The sequence below is a fragment of the Gracilinanus agilis genome, chromosome 5, assembly GCF_016433145.1.
Source record: "Gracilinanus agilis isolate LMUSP501 chromosome 5, AgileGrace, whole genome shotgun sequence".
In the NCBI taxonomy this organism is placed as follows: domain Eukaryota; kingdom Metazoa; phylum Chordata; class Mammalia; order Didelphimorphia; family Didelphidae; genus Gracilinanus; species Gracilinanus agilis.
This window is the reverse complement of record NC_058134.1, coordinates 188,737,671-188,759,902: the sequence shown is the minus strand read 5'-3', so window position 1 is coordinate 188,759,902 and position 22,232 is coordinate 188,737,671. Positions and strand designations below refer to the sequence as shown.

At 37.5% G+C, this 22,232-nt stretch overlaps 1 non-coding gene across 1 annotated transcript; it reads right to left on the bottom strand.

Annotated features, from left to right (window-relative positions):
• Positions 1 to 13,697: 13,697 nt before the first annotated feature.
• LOC123250775 lies at positions 13,698 to 13,802 on the bottom strand. The gene has a single exon (XR_006506417.1). It is a non-coding gene; the product is annotated as a U6 spliceosomal RNA (small nuclear RNA).
• Between the last annotated feature and the right edge of the window lie 8,430 nt (positions 13,803 to 22,232).

Sequence of the window (22,232 nt, the reverse complement as noted above, 5' to 3'; positions counted from 1 at the left end):
TTAGACTATAGTTTTCTTTAATTAAACTTGTGTTTATAAACCCTCTTGTCCATTGTGTAAATAGAATTAGCTCTAGCCCATTCATAGTTAAAACTCTAGCCATCAAAGATAATGTCATCCCCACCTCCCTTAGTGGGGAGGGGAGATGAGTTACCCACACATGACGATAAGTTACAAATCAAGAACAAGGGACTGCCCTTTGGGCAGTCCAAATCAATGTAGAGGCTGCCATCTGTCCACTTGAATTAGACGTGGACCCAAAGGAAGTGACGAAAGACACTATCTCTTCAAGTATGTTGGTTACTTCCTGTTGGGGTAGTTCCTTCCCTCTTTGAGCTTGGTGCTGAAGGATCTCGGCTGAGACCTCAGGCAGCTTCCACTCTGAATTATCACCTCTCATGGACCTGGGGGCGTCTTCCACAAGGGTACTCTGAAAGCCCATCCATCTTTGCACAGATTTTGAGCCAAGATGCAGAAAATATAACATTTAAAAATAGTAAGTTAATTAAATATGTGGATGATTTGCTCTTTGCTTCACCAGATGCTGAAACATGTCAAGAAGATAGTAAACCCCTTCTTTTAGAATTACATAAAAGAGGCCATAAGATATCAAAAGGAAAAGTTCAATGGTGTCTCCCCAGAGTGGAATATTTGGGGTTCATTTTGACAGCTGGTGCCTGCTATATTTCTCCTAAGCGCATTGAAAATATTCAAAAATTGAGCAATCCTACCACTAAAAAACACTTAAGAGTAATCTTAGGAGCAACAGGATTTTGTAGACAGTGGATCCCTTGCTATGGGGAAATTACTAAACCCCTTATAGCACTAACAAAAGATTTAGTCCCTGAACCACTTAAATTAAAGCCAGAGCACAAGTTAGCTCTATCGAATTTAAAACAAGCTATCCTGTCTGTCCCTGCTCTAGGCATCCCAGATTATAACAAATCATATACTTTTGTTGTTATTAAAAATGATGAGGGCCAAGATTAGAAGGGAGAATAGTATTTTAATAAAAGCCATGCTGATAGAGATAAATTGACCACGCGCCTGTAAGAAACCTATTCCAACATCACCTCAGCCATTTTACCTTCCTATCTTTGCGTGCTCAGGTAGCTAAAAAGAGGAAGTTCAAAGTCACTTCCCCCTATTTTAAAACAGTCCTTCACCTTGAATATGTAATCCAAAACAGGAAACCCATTAGGGATCAGGGGAAATGTAGTTCCAAGTATCCCAAGTGATTTTTTTTTTTTAGATTTTTTTTTTTTAATTTTAAACCCTTAACTTCTGTGTATTGACTTATAGGTGGAAGATTGGTAAGGGTAGGCAATGGGGGTCAACACTTCCTGTTGGTGTAGTTCCCGCTTTGAACTTGGTGCTGAAGGATCTTGGCTGAGACCTCAGGCAGCTTCCACTCTGAATTATCACATGGGTAAGTTAGGCTGACTTCCTTGGCCTACCTTGGCGTTTCTAGACTCTCTACCTTAAGTAGGCTTCTTGCCTCCCTAATTGCTAAGGCCTTGCAGCTTGTAGCCTAGTTTAATTAGCTCTTTAATTCTCTCTAGCTTGGGCCTCAGGTAGGCCCGGGCTAGCCTCTCTCTCTCTATTTCCCTACCTTCTACCTTCCTAATTGTAAATAAACTACCTTAAACCTGATCCTGACTTGGGTCTATTTTAATTATGGAATCAATCTGAATTATTGATTCCTGGTGGCCACACTTTAAATATATATCCATATAATATCTAAACTTTCCCTCTTACACCATATCATTCACTTGCTGGTTTCTCAGACTCCCTGGCTAGGTGGACCTGTGTTGGAAGTTAGGCCTTCTAACTGCCAAAATCCCCCCTTCTGTTTCCCCAACCTGTTAAGCTGATCCCAATATATATATATAAGTCCTTCCTGTCTCTTACACATCCTTCTACAGAACCCAGTTAATTAGTTAATTTAATTAAGTTTAATTAGTGAAACCCTTAACTTTCCCCCACATACTTCACCGGGCCCACATCAGCACGAAGTTTGAGGCTAGATTTTGACCTAAGCAAATATTACACTTATCTTTAGTAGACAGACATCAATTACAAGACTCTTATTCTCAAAAAGAAGTGAAATATTGGCAAGAAAATCTTAGAGCAAAGGTAGTAAACGGAGTATGAATGTCTATCTCAGGGAAAACCATTTTTGCTGAAATTACTGCATCACACATTGTGCACAGCAATTCATAGAAAGGGTCATTATGGAATTCTAGTGATGGTTGACATAATTAGAATAAGTTGGATCGCAATTGACATAATAACAGAAGCCAAGAGAGTATGTGACAATGGCAAAGTCTGCATGCAACAACCAAGTCATCACTAAAGCAAAGGTTTTGGGAGGAAGACCACTAGCATACACTCTCTTTGAATGCTTCCAGATAGACTTTGTCATAATGCCAAAATGCCAAGGACTTAAACACATCCTAGTGATAGTGGATAAGCTAACAAAATGGCCAAAAGCATTCCCAGCCAAGTGAAACAATGCAGCATTTGTAGCTAAGATCCTACTCAGAGAAATAATACCCAGATTCTCTATTCCTGCAGTAATTTTGTCTGACTCTGGTAGTCCCTTTGCTAACTCCATTCTTAAGCAAGTCTACCAGGTATTAGGGATTAAGAGATATCTGTGTTCCATTTACAGAGCTCAATCATCTGGGGCCGTGGAACGGAATAATAGGAGTCTCAAAACCATGATAGGAAAGTTATGCACAGAGAACCATCTCAAATGGCCAGATGTCTTACCCATTGCACTTTTCCATCTACGTAGCCAACCAAATAGTTCAACTCATTTATCTCCATTCAAGTTATTATATGGGCAATTTCCGTGGCATGGAAAAGCTCCACAAGACACCAATTACCTATCACACCTTGGAATAGAGTGCAAGATCTATGAATACATCACTCTACTAAAAGAAAGGCTAGATGAACTTCAATGCTTAGCCTTGATCCAACAAAGAGTTCCATTAGATTTTAGTTTACATGATTTCAAACCTGGAGACACAATTTACATCAGAAACTTCACATGAAGATCAGTATTAGAACCAAAATGGCACAGTCCTTATGAAATAATATTAGTAACACCTACAGCTGTAAAATCAAAGGAAAAGAAGCATGATATCATTACATGCATATAAAGTCCTCCAAAGAAAGACCTCAACAAGAAATTCAACAAGAAAGCACATCCAAACAGCCTCAACATACAGAATCTGATTTTAGAGACAGAGCCTCAGACACAAAAAGGACTAATCACAGATATAGAGATAAATGAAATACAATATCACACAGACAGTCAAGACACAGACCAACAATGGGAGCAAGACACTCAAGGCATTGGCTTAGATTATTATACAAATGCCTCAATCACACATGAAGACCAACAATATGAAAGTCTATCCACACAAGACCTCAGCAGTGCCAATGAAGAATAAACACTACACCAACAACATCAATGACAAATGCAAAAACAAAAAAAATTTCATAAGAAGGAAATTTTGTGGCAAAACAAAATTTCAACACAATACTACACAATCACACATTGGTTCCTGATCCAAGGCAACTCTACAAGCAAATTGATGTCAGACAAGATGGGTATCCAGCAAAGATGAAGGTGAGATGAGATTCCAGAGACACCAGGACATCAGGACATCAGGACCAGCGCAAGGACAACACAAGAGACATTACACAAAGACTACATAAAGACCTGAACTGTTGAAACACCTATGTGACTTGGACAACTTCACCAGAAGAATCACAACAGCAACAAGATCAGCTGAAAAAGATTAGGTTTGAATGGTGCAAGGTTTATACATTCAGACACAAATCAAAGAGAAATTAGCACATGCACACTCTAGAATGTATGCATCAGAACACTAGCTGATGGACAGAAAGATTCTGAAGAAGAAGGTGAGTATGAACCAGACAGAACATGCTAGGTCATAGATCCAACACATAGACACAATAAAGTCACATTACACGTACATAGTGTAAATAGATGTAAATAAGTTTGAGAACAAAGTACTCAATTGGCCATAATAAACAAAAGAACTCAAGTTCCTTGTTAGGTCAAACAGTACTCACACTCTTTCATTGGAACATCACATAAAAAATCTTGTACATATGCATTATATTGCTACTAACCCATAATAAATGGATAGCTTACTAACCATAGGGAGAGAATAGAAAGGGAAGTTCATTTCTAGTTAGCAAAGGGACAGTGTAAAATAGTTATGAATGTTTAATAAAATAATCAATAAGAAATTTTAGACAGACATTGTATAGTGTAGGTTAGTTAGAAATGTCACTAATAAACTAATACACTAATATATATTAAGAACTTACTTATACACTAATCTTCCTAAAAGCAGATTAGGGATTAGTAGTTAAAAAATGTTAGAAATGTTGTGTGTTAGAAACGTTCTTCTAAAAATTCAGTATTAGAAAGTAATAAGATAGTTTGTTGCAGGAATGCATTTGCTAGAATAGTAAGAGCATAGATAGACATTGATATGTTTGTTATAATTTATTGTATGTTATACTTTATGTTCAGTTCAAAACTATGCAAACCATGTATTCAAACCCCACACTTTCCTAGAAAAAACCTTTCCCATCCTTTGTCCTTAGCATAGATAAGCATAGATAGATTAAGACAACAGATGATATAGGATTTGTTATTTTGGGAAGGGTAGAAAGAGGGATAGGAATAGTGAGCATAGTGTAGAGATCCATTGATGAACATGATCAACAGGAAAATTTACAGGTTTAAATTTTCATAAAACAAAATGGCATTAATGTTAAAATCATTATCTCGGATAAGATGGATGCCACTTTGAGTGACAGGACTGGCATTTGAGAACCTTGGAATGTCCCCAGGTGTTGTGAGCCAAGGGCAAAAAGCAGTTGGCCCCAGCCCAATAAATACCCCCAAGTGACAAGACAAGGGAGCTCAGATTGGAGCAGGGTCTTGGGAAGTGGGAGGTGAAGGGTGAAAGGGTAGGCCTGAAAACTGTGACCTGTTATCCTACTGAGAGATCTAGTGATCAATCAACATCATTGTTAGCAGAGCTGAGAGAGTTTACTGATTTATCTATCAACATCATCAAATAGCCTTCCCTAATTTCTGGCTTGGCCGTGGCCAAGTCAGGTCAGAGTTAGAGAGAGGGTGAAGAATCTCCAGTGCCTACTAAGCCTAGCCATCTCCAGACCTTGATCAATAACTTAGATTAATAGCCAATAATTAGCAAATGGGGTTCCTAAATCCTCAATCCTGTTACCTTGTTTCCTATCCCCATCGATAGGTTCAATACATTGTTTACCAACAAGTACCTTTCCTGAGTGGTTATTATACCAAAGCCCTTGGGAAGGGGAGATCAATACACAGTCAGATTATAATGTTATCCAGTAGCTAATCAATAGCCCTTACCAACAACTAATCCAACCTCAGGTTGGGACCTAGAGAGGCTAACCATCCACACAGCCTTTCAGGGGTTCCCTGCCTGGGCAAACTGTTAGAAGGCGATAACTGATAAGCTTATTCAACCAAACTTGTCAGGGAGGAGAGGCATAGATTATACCAACAACAACTGTGTGCTTTCTCCCTCACCAACTACAACCAGCTTAGGCCTGGACATACAATCTCTCCTCCATCCATACTATCTTTGAGATCCACCTATACAATCAATTCTCTAAGATTAAATATATTCAACTTCAACAGGGCCAAATTAGTGAAAGGCATATGGTTTTCAAATGCAGACAAACCCATTCTACCAGTCTTTGTATAACACACTGTGCAATGCATTGCATGAAAAAGGACATTATGAAACTCAGGCCTTGATCGATTCTATCAGAAGACATTGGACGGATGTTGGAATTTCTAAATGTGCCATAAGGACATGCCAGAAGTGCAAGGTCTGCTTGCAATTCAATCAGAGTATGACCTGTATTAAAGGGCTTGGTGAGAGACAACTAGCCCATACCCTGTTTGAGTGCTTACAAATCAATTATATATTCATGCCCAATTGCCAAGGGTACAAATATATCCTAATCACCATTGATAGGTTGACTTGATGTCCAGAAGTGTTTCCAGCAAAGAAGAACAATGCTGTCTTTGTGGTGAAAGCACTTCTGAGAGATATAGTCCCGAGATTTTCAATACCAGCTAGAATTGACTCAGACCATGGATCACATTTTCCCCCAAATATTCTTCATGACATTTATAAAGCCCTAGGAATAAAAAGGAGTCTTCATTCTGTCTATCACCCCCAGTCATTGGGGCAAATTGAATGCTGTAACAAACAAATTAAAACATTGATTGGAAAAGTGTGTGCAGAAAGCCATTTAAAATGGGTACAAGCACTCCCCATTGTTCTCTTTTACTTGAGAAATCAACCCAGTGGTGTCACCCATTTATCACCATTTGAACTGCTATATGGACACCCACCATGGCATGGATCATCCCCCAAATCAGCTCATTTGTAACACCTTGGAGCTGAATGCCAGCTGTTTAGGTACATGAAAGCTTTGAAGAAAAGACTAGATGAATTGTACAGACTTGGACTTTTAAGTCAGAGAGTTTCTTTGGACTTTAGCTTATATCAACTTAAACCAGGAGATATGGTATACATAAGAAATTTTGCAAGAAAATCCATTATTGACCCTAAATGGGTTGGGCCTTATCAAATAATACTCACAACTCCTTCAAGTGTCAAAGTACAGAACAGAGATCCCTGGTTCCACATCACACATGTGAAGCCAGTAAAAGAACATGCTATAAATGAAGGACACCCAGAAACAACTGATTTAAATCAACATCAAATAAACACACAACCAGATCCACAGAATGCAGAATACACAAATGAAGAAGATTAAACTAATTAAAATCAATCCAAAAATCTAAAAATCCAAAAATCAGTGCAACACAAAAATTATGTAACAATCAACACAATTACACAAACCCTACTATTCCTGTTTAAGTGACAAGCCAACCATCAGTCAAGATGTTAGACAACTGTCAAGTATGTATGCAGTACAGATGAAGTGCACAAAAGCTACAAGCTGCAATGATCCACAGCATGGGTGGCACAAAGGAAAGGACACTCACAAGTGAACTGTAATCTTTATTAAATATATTGCTGGAAGAGGACTGGAAGGAGAAAATAATGTAAGGTTATGGTATTGGTTACACAACTACACAATGCACAAATTGGACATCATATAGTAGGTTGCATACCAGATTACACATAGCTACACAATGAGAATTGTGATTCTCCAGTGCTGACACAGGATCCAGACAGTAGAGGTGAGTATATGCATGTATCAGCAAATATCAGTACATAAGACACAACACAAAACTGATTTTTCACTTCTTAACATGGACCTTGTGTAGATAAAAAAGAGTCTCTCTCTATACATATCATATGTAAATATTGCTTGTAAATATCTGTATATAATGGAAGAGTATCATATAATCTCCATCATATCAAAAAGATCCATTGATTTTCTTGATTTGATAGTGTTATGTATAAAATCTTGTAACCATGTTTTCATGGGTTGCAAGCTGGCAGTTGTCAATATAGAACACAGAACCTGGCAGAGGACCCAGGCCAGGTGCCAAGGTGACAGTTGAAGTGAGAGTATAAAAGGGGGTCCCAGACCCCTGACTTCACTTCTGGCTCTGATCTTCGGGGTTAGGGTGGAAAATGGTGGTCTGGGTGGTTTTGGGTAGATTCTTTAGGCAGATAGGAATCAACTACCAAAAGTAGCCAATTCAACAGCTCATTGGCATATCCAACAACCCTTATTATAAACAAGAGACAAATTCTACTGTCAAGACATCACCATCTGACCCAGGGCTTAGCAGCCCTGGGTCAGCAACCAAGAGTATCAGAGTTAAGATTGCCCTCAAGGCTTTCTTATTCTACTGCACCTAGGGAAGACCTTTCAGTATTTCCTAAAGTAATTTAGTGATATTATTTAATCAAGATCTTAGCTTATCTCACCCACTTTCCAACTCCCTCTTACCTGATTCAATTTAATTAACAATAAACCTCATTTAACCTCAAGCTTAAAGATCTTTGGAGTCATTGTCTTTACCTTTATCAAAGGCCAAGTATCACCAGCAGTCAGATCAGATTATTAGTTCTAGTTGGCAAACTTTTATTAAACAGTTTCACCAGCTGTCAAATAGAACTGTTTCCAATTCTCAGGGGCAGAGGCAGAGAATCCTGATCTTAAAAGGGTCTTGGCTTTGCTAGTGAGAGAGTTTCATCTGCCTCTCATTCAGCTTAGGTGCAGGACCCCTGTTACACATACCAACTTCTACATCTGCCTAAGGGCCTCTTGGGCTGACCTTATACCATCTACATTCCTGCCTTGTATTGCAGTTGGCCCTTGCATTACAATAGACATCAATGGAAATCTTGTTTGTACAAAGTTAAATAGTGTATATATGCATTGTATATAGATGTACATATGTATTACAATTACTAACACATGTATAGTTTAGAATTATTAACAAACTTAGGGAAAGATAGATTTAGGGACCTTTGGAATAAAGAGTTAGATTAGGGAAAGGCACAATAGAAGTAAGAATAAGTAATTAATATATACCAATGTACATAATTATTACTAACAAGATAACCCTAGCATATTAATACCTTAGAACTTAGAGTATTAACACTATTAATATAGCTTAAGTAAGATACTAACACAAAATTTAGGATTAATTGATTATATGATTAGAGTTATAGATTGCTTTAGAAGCATTCTGCTTATAGGGCAGAGCCAGAGACTATTTTAATAGCTTTGTTGTAATATAAAATACAGATAGTAAATTAAGATATAGCTTTAATGCACCTTTGCAGATTTATATTTGGTTGTGTTTTCAAAAATATTTTGTTGCATTCCTTAGACATGGTTACTTTAACTCAGTGGTTCCCAAACTTTTTTGGCCTACTGCCCCCTTTCCATAAAAAATATTACTTAGCCCCCTGGAAATTAAATTTTTAAAAATTTTAATAGCAATTAATAGGAAAGATAAATGTACCTGTGACCATCAATGCCCCCCTGGATCACTGCAGCACCCACCAGGGGGCAGTGGCACCCACTTTGGGAATCACTGCTTTAACTTATATTTATTGCTATTTTGCAAAGTTAGACATTGTTAGTTAGAAAAGTTTATTGTTACACACTTGTGTTACTTTGTTTCATGTATTATCATGCCTGTATTACATACAAACCCTTTCTTTTCCCTGGAATTACTTTCCTTACCCTTCCTAGAGCATAGATAGTGGTAGAAAGTTAGAATAAGGTATAGGAATAGATTTTTTATGTTGCTGTAAGTAGAGAACATAGATTTAGGTGTAGAGTAGAGAAAGGTGAAGTGTGCAAGATGCCTGCAGAATTTCCAGTGGAAATTCTATGTACAAGAAAACTGGGATTACTGTAACATCCATGATCTTAAGTGAGACGAAACTGCCTCACAGAATTCCACAGTACCCCCCTGAACTCTAGGAGAGGGGGCAGTTGGGGCAGTTGGGGCAGTTAAGAATGTGAGTATAAAAGCCAGGACACCCAGCTTGCAAGGACTCACTCTTTATGGGGGTTCAAGGGTGGCTGGGAAGAAATGTTATTATTACTCTTTTTGTTAGCTCATCTCTGACCTCAGAGAGCAGGGTGCTACTTTGCTGTTTACCTTATACAGACTAAACCAGGCTGTATGCACTGGAAAATACCTCACTTGTGATATCTCAGTTAATTCCTCATTTATATAGATCTACAATCAAGCTTACTTTCACCATCTTAAATTTGATAACATTAGATTAAGAGGAAAGTTAGTTTGTGAGGGAGTTAGTGGTTAAGTTATTTCCTGAAGATATTAGATAGCTTTCCTTACCCTCAATTCTGAAACTTCCCAACTTCCCCTATTTTCCTAAAATTAATAAATCCCTTCCCTTATTAAGTTTGAGAACCTGTGTGAAGTTATACTTGGGCTTTACCTACCAATATCATACATTACCTAGGTAAAATCTTCATCCAGGCAAGCACTGGAAAAGCTGTTATCTAGAGAGCAAGTCTGCTGTATCAGAAGACATTCTGAACATTTATCTATCTTAGGTTTTGGGGAATAATCTAACAGTGGAAGTTGCTAATCTCAGTGGGATTACTTCCTATCTGTGTACCAATTTAGCCCTGGATTAGTCAAGCCTAAACAGTCTCCATTTCTTGCTCTAAAGGGGATTCTGTTAAAACTGTTACTCCTTCTGCTGTAACTGCCTCAAGATGGAGAGGAGAAAGAATTCTATTCACTCACGCCCCTCCCCCCTGCTAGGATAGCCAGCTTGATCCTTTGCTCTGACTCCATTGCCAATCATTGCCAATCTCAATCAATCTTACAACAGATCTGAGAGACATACTATTCTATGTTCACCTAGTTTGTTTATGATTTCCCTAAAGTTGAACTCACATCTTGCTGACTCCAGGTCCAGTACTTTATCCAGAATAGCTTTACAAGCCTAGGTGGCTGTGTTGACTTTTAATATTACTTATAATCATATGATCATACCATAAAGAAGGTGTGAAGGCAGTATGTTAAAGTGTTTAGTTTCTCAATCAGACTTCATAGAATTTTTTTAAAGTTGTTTTTTATTTTTTTTAAACCCTTAACTTCTGTGTATTGGCTCCTAGGTGGAAGAGTGGTAAGGGTGGGCAATGGGGGGGGTCAAGTGACTTGCCCAGGGTCACACAGCTGGGAAGTGTCTGAGGCCAGATTTGAACCTAGGACCTCCCGTCTCTAGGCCTGACTCTCAATCCACTGAGCTACCCAGTTGCCCCAGATTTCATAGAATTTAAGGCAGATGGCTGCTCCTGATGCCACATCTGCACTGACCTTTAAAAAAAAAAGAAGCTTCCTCAATGGAAAGGAAAGACTTGGAAGGTTTTGTCATAGACCCAGATTGTCTAAGTAGAGGCTTCTTCCCAAACCTATACAGCTAATAGAATCATCTATACAGCAAAATTCAGTAGGGTGCTACATGCTGGTTACACATTTATCTTTCATTCCATCTCCTACTCTCTACTCTAGAAGATTGGTTTTATTATCATCTCCTCTCTGTCTCCAATCTTCAGTCTATCCTTATCTCATAGTCTTCTGACTAATAAATATTCTCAAGTCTTCCTCATCCTTGCTAGAGCCTACTATCTCCATGAACTATTCTTCTATATCTCTTGTCCCCATTCTCAGCTAAATTCCTTGAGAAAACTTCTCTACTTGATGTCTCCATGTTCACTGTCATTCTTTTTTAATCCCTGAACAATCTGGCTTCTAACCTCATCACTCAACTGAATATGCTCTCTCCAAAGTTATAAAAGGCAGGCTAAGCACTCCATTATGTATGTGTCTTATGTATACTTGCATATAGACACCTTATCTTTCCAACTGGAAAGTAAACTCCTTGATAGCAAGGACTGTTTCATTGGGATGAATATAAGAATATGAGATTTAACACAAATAATTATAAAGATGATGATAATAATAATCATACCTAATATTTATAGAGAGCTTACTATGTGCCAGGCACTGTGTTAATGGCTTTGCAATTATTATCTCATTTTATTCTCACAGCAGCCCTCTGAGTTAGGCATTATTATACCTATAACATAAATATTTTTACAGATAAGGAAATTGAGACAATTAGAAATTCAGTGACTTGCTAGGGTCACGTGGGTAGTAAGTGTCTGAGGCCAGATCAGAACTTGGGTCTCTCTGACTCCAGATTAAATGTTCTATCTACTGTGTTACCTAGCTACCTTTTAGATTAAAAAATATATACATGTATATGTATATATACATATATGTATATACATAGTCTTATGTCCTGATTAAAAAAATTAGCTTAAAAAATAGAGAATGAGAAGGCATGGAAAGTGGAGGGATGTAGTGGCCTGCAAATCTATGTTCAGGACAGCACAAAATAGTGATGCAGTACTAGGTTATGCTAAAGGAGGGATGGTATAGTCTTGTCATATTTGGCTTTGATCAAAGCACATTTGGAAAGTTATGCAGAGTTTTGGGTAACATATTTTTGCAAGGAATTTGATGAGCTAATGCTCATATAAGTCAGGGTGAGCAGGAAGAACTCAAAGTCATTCCATAGAAGGACCTGTTGGAAGAATTGGAGGTACTTGGTCTAGAAAAGAGATGAACTAGAGAGGAGTTCAAATTTTTATTGGTCTGACATGTAGAAGAGAAATTATTCTTCTCAGCTCTAGGGAGCAAAACCTAGGACAATAGGTGGAAAATTCAGAGGGGTAGAGATAGATTTATCATGGGGAAGAACTTACTAACAATTGAAACTGTTCAAAAGTGAGATGACCTGTGTGGCATGGAGGATGGGGGGAAGGAAGAGAATGGAAAAGAGGGTGGGATTCCACTGCCATTAGAAATTTTCATACAGAGACTGAATGAAAAAGTGATCACTTTTTAAGGATTTTATAGAGGGGATTTTTGTTTTGCTACTAATCAAATTAGATCATGTTTGAATTTCCTTCCAACTTTAGATTCTTTGGTTTTGTTATCACAGTTATGCATTAAAAGAGATTAATCTAACAGTGGGTGTGCAGTTCAGACTGGAGAAAGAAGAAACTGGACTGGACAATGCTAGAGCATTTAAAGATATTGCTCCATTTGGGGATGCATGAACTGTTGCTGGAAGTCTTTCCATTTCTTCTAAGTTATTTACATTATTTATCCCATAAATATTTCTAGAGTTCCAGTAAAGCAAACCTTTCTGAAGAAGACCCAGCATAATGGAAGCAGATTTAATAGAACTCAAAGATTAATAGATGTGCTAAGTCAGGGAGCAGAAGAAATCAAGCATAACTTTATGCATTTGAGCATGGATAATTTGAAGAATGGTAATTCTATTAGCAGAAATAGGAAAGTCAAGAAGAGACGGTTTTTGAGGAAAAGTGATAAATTGGGGTTTTTTTCTTGTTGAGTTTGAAATATACAAAGGGCAGTCAAGTGGATAGGTCCAGTAAGTAGTTAGAAGAGAGGTTGGTGCTGGAAGTTTAAATTTTGGAGTCATAAATAGTAGATTTGAGAATGGTATTGCTGAGATACAAAATATAAACTAAAAAAAAAGAGGATTGGGGGCTGACTGTGATATTTAGAGCACAGGAGATGAAAGAGGATGCAGAGGAGAATTAAAGAAAAGAACATAAGAGTAATGTCAGATGACATGATGGAGAAATGAGTATCCATGGGGTGAGGGAGGAGGGCAATATCATTGAATGGGGAAAAAGGGGGCATATAGAATTTGAAGAAAGAGCACGAGATTTGAAGAGTAAAGATCTCATTTCAGATTCTGGTCCATATTTCTCATGTGCTTCCTCATTTGCAAAATTAAGGATTTGAAGAAGTTGATTTCTGAGGTCCCTTATCATACAAAATACTATAATCCTATGATGCAGTCTATGATATAAAGTTTCTGAGGAGCATGGGACTGAGGAAATATTTGGATTTGGTGATTTTTATATTGTTAGAAACCTTTGAGGGAGCAGTTTCAATAGAATATTGGGGAAAGAAGCCAAGGTTTTAAGGGTTTAAGAAAAGAGTATTTAGGAAGTAGAGAAATTGGGTGAAGATTCTTTTGTTTTTATTTATTTTAAAAAATGTGAAATGCTTCACAAGTTTGTGTGTTGTTCTTATTCAGGAGTCATGCTCCTCTTCTCTGTATCAGTCCAGTTTTAGTGTATGTGCTGCTGAAGTGAACCCAAAGATTCCATTTTTACCAAGTTTGGCATTGAATGGCGGGAGGTGGTGGTAGTGGGGAAGAATGATAGTTTGAGGGATTAAGAGAGCCAAAGGAAGATTTTCAAAGATACAGAACATCTAAACACCTGTTCATGTTTCTAAGTGAGAAAGGAATGAGTCTGGAGAGAAAGAGACTGAATGTATGAAAGAGAAGGGATTCTGATTGGTCAGTGTCTCAAGGTGTGAGGTGAGAAGGAATGGAATCAAGGTAACAGCCATAGTAATTAGCTTTGGAAATGGTTTTCCTGTGAGCCTGGTTACAAATGGGAAAGGAGAGAAGATTCAAAAAAGCTTTAAGATAAGAAGGAGTAGGAGTTGAGGGAGCTCATGTAAAGTGGCCTGGACCTCCTTTCGGAATTTATTTCCTAAGGTCAATTCATCTTCTGAAATTGAAGGAGATGGAGACCAAATTAAGGACCTTATGGAGAATGGAAAAGTTTTGGAATGTGTATGACAAAGATTGAAAAAGATGAATTGTAAGTATGGCTGCTCAGCTTTAAGGACTCTGTTTAGGTTACACAGTATGAATGCATAATAATTTAGGATCATTATTTCATTTTTCTTGTCTCATTTTTGTTGCTATTTTCTTTTACCTCTCTTCTCATTGGCAGGCTAGTGATAAGGAATTGAATTTTTTGGCCACAGAAATTCTTGAAGACTATCTACTAAATTATAGACGTGTTGCAATTCATCCTTATTAATTCACTCATTCATCCATACCTTTCTCAGTCTATCAATATCAGTCTATATTGGAGGATCATGGGATTTAGAATGAGATGAGCATGTATAAATCTTATAGTTCAACCCTTTCATTTTACAAGTGATTACACTAAGTTTCAGGGAGGTTTTTTCTTTAACCTCACAATCTAAATCACACATCTTTAAATTGCTGAAGAATCCCTTTTCTAATGGTGATATATTGAACCAAGTCAATCAGGAATCTCAAGGTGACAGTCAGTGGGATTATCATCTCCTTATACCTAGAAATTATAACTTAGTTTAGCTCAAGAATACATCACTTTTCTTTGGCTACCATATCACAGTGTTGAATCATTTTGAGCTTTTAGGCCACTAAAACCCATAGGTTTTTCGTAGGTGGCCTAACCATCTCTTCTTCATCTTGTACTTGTGAAGTTGATTTTTTTTTAAACGAAAAGGATAAGAATTTAAAGATAATCTTTATTGGATCCGGATTTTTTTTTCTATGACATTGTCATTACTGAAAGCTTTTAAAAACATTTTTAAAAATTTAAAATGAAGTTGCATACTTTGATTTGGGAATATTTAGATTTGAGTGGATGGATTGTTTATTTATTTATTTATTTATTTTTTTTACAATTTTACTCCCAAATTGATAATTAAATATGGGAAGATAGACTTATTTTTTCTAGTGAAGACAAGCAAACCAAATGCATTTCGATCTACTTCTAAAAGGGTCTGGATTTTTTCTTATTCATTGTAAATCTCATGACTGTAAAAAATTCATATGGAAATGGAAATGCAGGGAAAAGAAGCTTGTATTTGGTTTACTACAGGTCACATCATGTTCTTGTATACAGTAATGCCTAATTTATCTGGCCTCATTGGAGGAATGAAGTGAATTTTCCAGAAAGCTGAAGTTTTAAGTACTCTAAGTATCAAACTTTTTTTTGTGTGTAGTGGAAATCACTGTAAAATACAATATATACTTCCCTTTAGCAATGGCAAGTAGAAAGAGCACTGATGTGGAATCAAGAATTCTAGAGTTGAATCCTGACTCTGACACTTATCTCTGGGACATTGCTTACCTTCCCATCTCATTCATCCCCTCTGAAACTCAGTTTCCTCACCTGAAAATTGGAATAATTACTAACATGTTCATTTCTTACAAAACAGAGTCCTTACATTTAATTTAAATTTCTTTTGATGCCTCAGGTAGTCAGTAATTAGTATTTATTATGCTTTTACTACATTCTAGGTACTGTGCTAATACTAAGGATACAGAGAAAAGCAAAGACGATTTTTGCTCTCAAGGAACTTACAGTCTAATGGGAGAGTTGATATGTAAATAACTAGACAAATTCAAGACATACACAGTATAGGGAAAGTCATTTCAAAAGGAAAGGCACCAGTAACTGGAGGGTAGGAAAGGTCTCTTGTAGAAAGTGGGATTTGATTCGAATCCTGAAAGAAGCCTGGGATTCCAACAGACTGATGTAAAAATAGAACATTCAGCAATGAGCAGTGCTGGTGGGAGGAAAAATAGCCATTGCAAAGGCATTGTGATGGGAGATGGAGTTTAGCGAGTGAGGAATAGCTGAATTGTAACTGCATGGGAGGAAAGTAAATATAAGAAGATTGGAAAGATAGGGAGGGGACAGATTTTGAAGGGATTAAAATGCCAAACAAAGGATATAAAATTTGTTCCTGGAGGTTACTTGGAACCACTAGTATTTATTATTATTTAAAAATTTTTGATTAAAAAAAAGGCTTATTTTCTCTCTTAAAATCAATACTGAGTATTGGTTCCTAGGAAGAAGAATGTTAAGGGATAGGCGATCAGGTTTAAGTGACTCGCCCAGAGTCAAACAGCTAGGAAGTATCTGAGATAAGATTTGAACCCAGGACCTCCCATGCTTTCCAAGGGAACAAAGTCATCCCCTCCCCTACCCCCCAGGAAGGCAGAAGGACTTGGGCAGAGCTGCTCCCCCCCCTCCACCGTGCCTGACGACATTTTTTTCGCATCAACCACCCCTTTGCCCAGCAGCCCAACGGGAGAGTTTCTGTCCTCCCCAGTATGGGATAAGGGTGGGACGGGGCATGCCCAGCACTCAGAGGGGGGAGGGGCATGGCACTTGGTCTCTGGGGGTGGGGGTGGGCATGACACTCGGTATGGGGGGTGGGGTGGGGTAGGGGCTTTAGAGATGGGGTACTCCATCTCTAAAAAGCTCACCCTCAGTGGTCTATGCCCTCTCACAGAGCCTAGAGCGGGGAGTGCGGTGGGATGAAGTGGTTTGCCAGTGCTCCTCTGTGTGCCCTTTTGCTTCCAGCTCCCCCATAATTCTATGAAAATCAATTCTTTCTTTCTACCTTTCAAGTTGTTTTCGGCAGGAGAGCCCCGTGACTCCGTCTGGGCTGGGTGTGGGTTCCTGTCTTTTTGACGCGCTTTTTAAAGACTGGTATGGAAGGAGAGTCAGAGCAGTTTGGGCTTTTGCTGCTAAGCCGCCATCTTGACTCTGCCCACCTGGGCAGTGTGACCGGAAAGAAGGGACATACAGGAGAGAGGCTGTAAAGGGAGAAATGACATTTGGCAACAGATTGGCTAGGCGAGGCGTGCCAGAGCGTGGAGTCAAGGATGACACTCAGGTTGTAAACTTCTGTGATGGAGACACTATAGATATCTTTGACAGTAACAAGAAAGTTGGGAACAAAAGAGAATTTGGAATCAAAGACAATGAGTTCTGTTTTAGACACACGGAGCTTGAGATGCCTAATAAGGCGGCTCAGTAGATGGTCCTGGAGTCAGGAGGACCTGAGTTTAAAATCCAGCCTTGGACTCTTCCTAGTTATGTGACCATCACTTAATTCTGTTTGCCTCAGTTTCTTCATTATGAAATGAATTGGAGAAAGAAATGGCAGACCGCTCCAGAATCTTTGCCAAGAAAACCTTAAACAGGGTCACTCAGAGACTGCCACGACTAAACAGCTAAACAACAGCAAAAGGGACGTCAAATTTGAGGTTCCATTCCAAAAAGCAATGGGAGATGTATGATGGCAGCTCTGGGGGAAAAGTGGGGCTGGCTATATATATATAGGATGTACAGGTTAGGAATCATCTGCGATGTGATGATAACGATTGAACTGAGAGTGAGAGAGAGCACCAAATAATCTAATTAAAGGAGAAGAGAATCTGTTACAGCCTTGAACATAACCTGCAGTTAGCAAGTATGATCTGGATGAAGAACCAGAAAAGAAGAATGAGGAGTGCTTTGAAAAACTGGAGGAGAATGGAGAGAGAAAGAGAGAAAATGTTATTAGAAAAACCAAGAAAGGAAGGCAATGATTACAAACATAGAGTTGTTTTTTGTACTTTAATATAGTGATTCCTTAGAGGGACAATTGAGCTGTGGAGAATGATTTGCCCCTATGCTTAAAGACCTCAAATTGCAACGTTTTAAAAAAATTATATCTACTTTTTATAGTTTTTTTTGCCTCTCTTTTTGTGCTCTTCTAATTTATTGTGGTTTCAAAAACCAAAATAAGGAAACATTATAACAATTAAAAACTAGTTTATTAGTTTAAGTTGAATGAAAAGGCGCTGAGTGAGGGAAATAAGGACTCTTTTCTAAGCACAGTGCACAGTCCCTAATAAATATATATTATGAATCTCTTTTTGTTTTTCAGGGCTTTCTCCCATGACCTTTTTTTTATTTTTAATCCTTATTTTCCATCTTGGAATCAATTTGTGTACTGGTTCCAAGGTAGAAGAGCAGTAAGGGCTAGGCAATAGGGATTAAGTGAATTGCCCAGGATCATACAACTAGGAAGTATCTGAGGTTAGATTTGAACCCAGGTCTTCCCATTTCTGGACCTGGTTCTCAATCCATCTAGCCACCTAGCTCCCTCTGCTCTCTCCTTCCACCCAAACTTTTGTCTGTATACTAAGTAGGATAGGGTTCTGGAATAGTAAAGTATCACTACGGTAAATCACAGGTAATATATCTCTTTCACTTTTTGACATTAATATTTTGATGGTCTTCTAATGTAGTCAGATATATAGTAAATGAACTTAGGCACACAGTTCAGGCCATCATTGTGACTTCTAATTAGTCAACATTCAGTCAATAAACATTTATCTTTTTAAAAATTAAAATATATTTGTTATTTTAAAATACCCAGGTAACTCTTTTCCTTCTCCCCCTTTCCCAAAAGAGAAGATATATTTTGACAAAAAAAAATATATATGTATATATACATATATATATATATATGTGTCTTGATTGTTTCTATTTATCATTTCTTTCTTTGGAGGTGGACATACACAAGTCATTCTTCAAATAATATTTCTGGTGTCATATATAATGTTCTTTTGGCTCTGCTTATTTCATTCTTCTTAATTTCATGCTGTTCTTACCATGTTTTTAAAAAAAAATCAGTATCTTCTGTTTTAGAATTGTATCAATTCTAAGGCAGAAGAGTGGTAAGGGCTAAGCTATTGGGGTTAAGTGACTTGCTCAGAATCACACAGCTAGGAAGTGTTGGGGTCAGATTTGAACCCAGGACCTCTAGACTTGACTCTCTATCCACTGAGCCACCTAGCTGCTCCCATGTTAAAGAAATGACTTAAAAAAATTAACCTACTTGTTATTTCTTATGGTATAGTATATATTTTAGAATATGTAGATTCTTTTCCTTTTTCTCTGATCACCTTAGGAAATAAACCTAATAGTGGGTCTGTGGCATATTTAAACCTTAAGAATTATAACATTAATTGTGTAGTTTGGATGGGCATATATAGATAGAAGCTTTGAGGTCTAGTTGAATATAATGGAATAAGTGAGTAAAAAAAAAAAAGAAACCCAACAAGTATTTATTATCTACTTTGTGCCAATTTCTGTGTTAGGAGCTGGGGATACAAAAATAAAAGGGAGTCAATACCCTCAAGGAGCTTCCATTCTGTTAGGGGATCCATTCATATGAAGATAGAGAAAATATAAATCTAACAATAAGAACTGGCACCAGACTCAGAGAGGCTTGGGCCACTGTATTCTCTCCTCAGCTCTGGACTTTTTAATGGGGACTGGATTCAAAGATTTAGAGGTCTTATTTTCTGTTTTTCAAGACAGCCAGCATTTCTTTAACTTTTTAAAAAAATTATGTTTTTTCTTTGCCAGCTAACATCTTCCTCATTCTCTCTCTCCTCCAATCATCCCTTCCCCTAGTTGAGAACAAAAGAAAAACCAAAGCTGTTACAAATATGCACGTGTGTATGTATACACACATATATATATAGTCAAGCCACGCAAATGTCCAAACTGGCCATGTCTAGAAAAAAAAAATTGGATCAAATACATTTGTAAAGGAGTTGACCTCAAAGAGAAAAAGGGTTATCTACTCACTGTCCCACTCCCTCCACACTCCTTAGCTCCCTTTTGTGTGTTGTCTTTTCTCATTACAATGCAAGTTACTTGATGGCAGGAATTGCCTTTTTTTTTTTTTGCTTCATAAAACACTCAAAGGCAAGTCAATCCTTTGCACCTTGGTATTCCCCTCACATACATGCACAAAGCAAATCTCTAGCAGCACTTCTTTCCTTTGTGGGTTTGGATTTGGATTTTTCCTTCTCCTTGTCGTGATGTATTATATCATAAATAACTTTCCCATGAGCACTAATTCTCATTTATTCTACACTCTTTTGTAAAGACATCAAGCCACTTCAGAAAATGTTCCTAATATTGATGAATGGGAGTTCATATTCTCAAAATAGAAAAAACCAGGATGGGGGTGGAAAGATAATTTTCATGACAAATGAACAGAGAAGCAAAGAAAGTATTTACATTTAGTAAATTTGAATCCCATGCTCTGAAATTAGCTTCTAATGCCTTTGAACTATATTCTTTTTTTTTTTTTAACTCTTACCTTTCATCTTAAAATCAATATTGTATATTGGTTCCAAGTCAAAAGAGAGGTAAGGGTCAGGCATTAGGGGTTTAGCAACTTGCCCAGGGTCACATAGCCAGGAAATGTCTAAGACCAGATCTGAGCCCAGGAACTCTTGTCTTGAGGCCTGGATCTCAATCCACTGAGCCACCTAGTTGCCCCCTCAAACTATATTATTTTACTATTCTTTATTTTGAAGTAAAATCAAATTTGAGTTCAGAAAAAATTTCAATGCTAATTTCATTTTGTGACTTGTTTTTCTCCTTCTAGGAACTTAATCTATTTCATTTAATTTGTGGTTTAAATTGGGTGGAAAATTCATTTTCTTGAAATAATGTAAGATTTAATTTCAGTTTTCATTGGTCCTTTTCAACTTTTCTCCAGGGCAAAGAATTGTAATGCTGACTTTGTTCTAAAAGACAATAAATATTCAGATAGCCTAGCATAGGATTGCTAATTTTAAAATATCAATCATAATTATAGTTTTCATAACAACAATAATTAAAAAATTTTTTAGAATTTTTATAATTAAACTTATTTAACTGTGGTTATTATAGTTGAGAAATATAAAGAAATGTCATTATCATTGAAAGATAAATAAATATATATTATTTTTCCCTTCCTTCAGATCCATCTGAATGGAGGGCAAATCTCTTTTGAATAAAAGTTTTAATAGCTTACATTTATATTAGATTTTTTTGTTTTCAAGACATTTCTCTCAGAATACTCCTGAGATGATGAAAGTATTACACTTACCATTTTACAGATGAGTAAACCAAGCTTCAAAGAGGTTAGTTGGCATGCCCTTTGTGACCTAGAGGCATAATGGATGGAGAACTGGTCTTGAGACCAGAAGGACCTGGGTCCGAGTTACCCTTCTCACAATACTGGTTGTGTGACCCGTGCAAATCACTTGCTTTCAATGTTTTAGGCAGCTCTCTAAGTGTGTAAATCTCAGCTCAGGAGTGAGTTCAGCTCTCCCTCTGAGTTAGTTTAAACAGAATTAAAAGAAAAGTTGTTATCTCTCATACCACATGGCTCACTCCTATGGCATCTGTTTGTTTGTCGTTGAGCCCCAACAAGCTTAATCTGGTGCCATCTCCCATAAGATAGTCTTCTGTTTTTGCCTGTCATAGTACAATTAGGGAAGATTTGGTCTTCTCCAATGAGACAACCCGTCTGCTGATACTGATCCCCTTGCAAAGATTACTAGAGGTGGATGAGTCCCATAAAACAATCAACATTCCTTAATTGTTAGAGATTGGGATTAGCCTCTCCTGAATGCCAGCCCACTTTTCTTAGCATAGGCAATTCTAATGCTCCACAGCAACCAAGACCCCCTTCTGTCCTTTGTGCCAACAAAAAAGGTCCTTCTCTTCTCATTGGAGTCGCTGGCCTTCCTACAGTGGTCAGTCTGATCCCATTATTAAAGTTAAATGCATCACTGTTAAATTGATTTTGCTCAGAGTATGTGCTTCTGTTTACTTTTATGGGATTTATTCCATACTTTACTTTTTATCTGTTCATACTAATCTTCCTAGTTTTCTTAGAGATCCTTTTGTTTATCTTTTCTTTTAAAAGATATCTTTTTAAGGGCAGCTAGGGAACACTGGCGGACAGATCACCAGACCTGGAGTTGGGAGAACCTGTGTTCAAATCTGATTTTATCACTTCTTAGCTACGTTACGTTGGGCAAGTCACCTAACCCCCAAAGCCTAGCCCTTTCTTGCTTTTCTGTCTTAGAATTGAC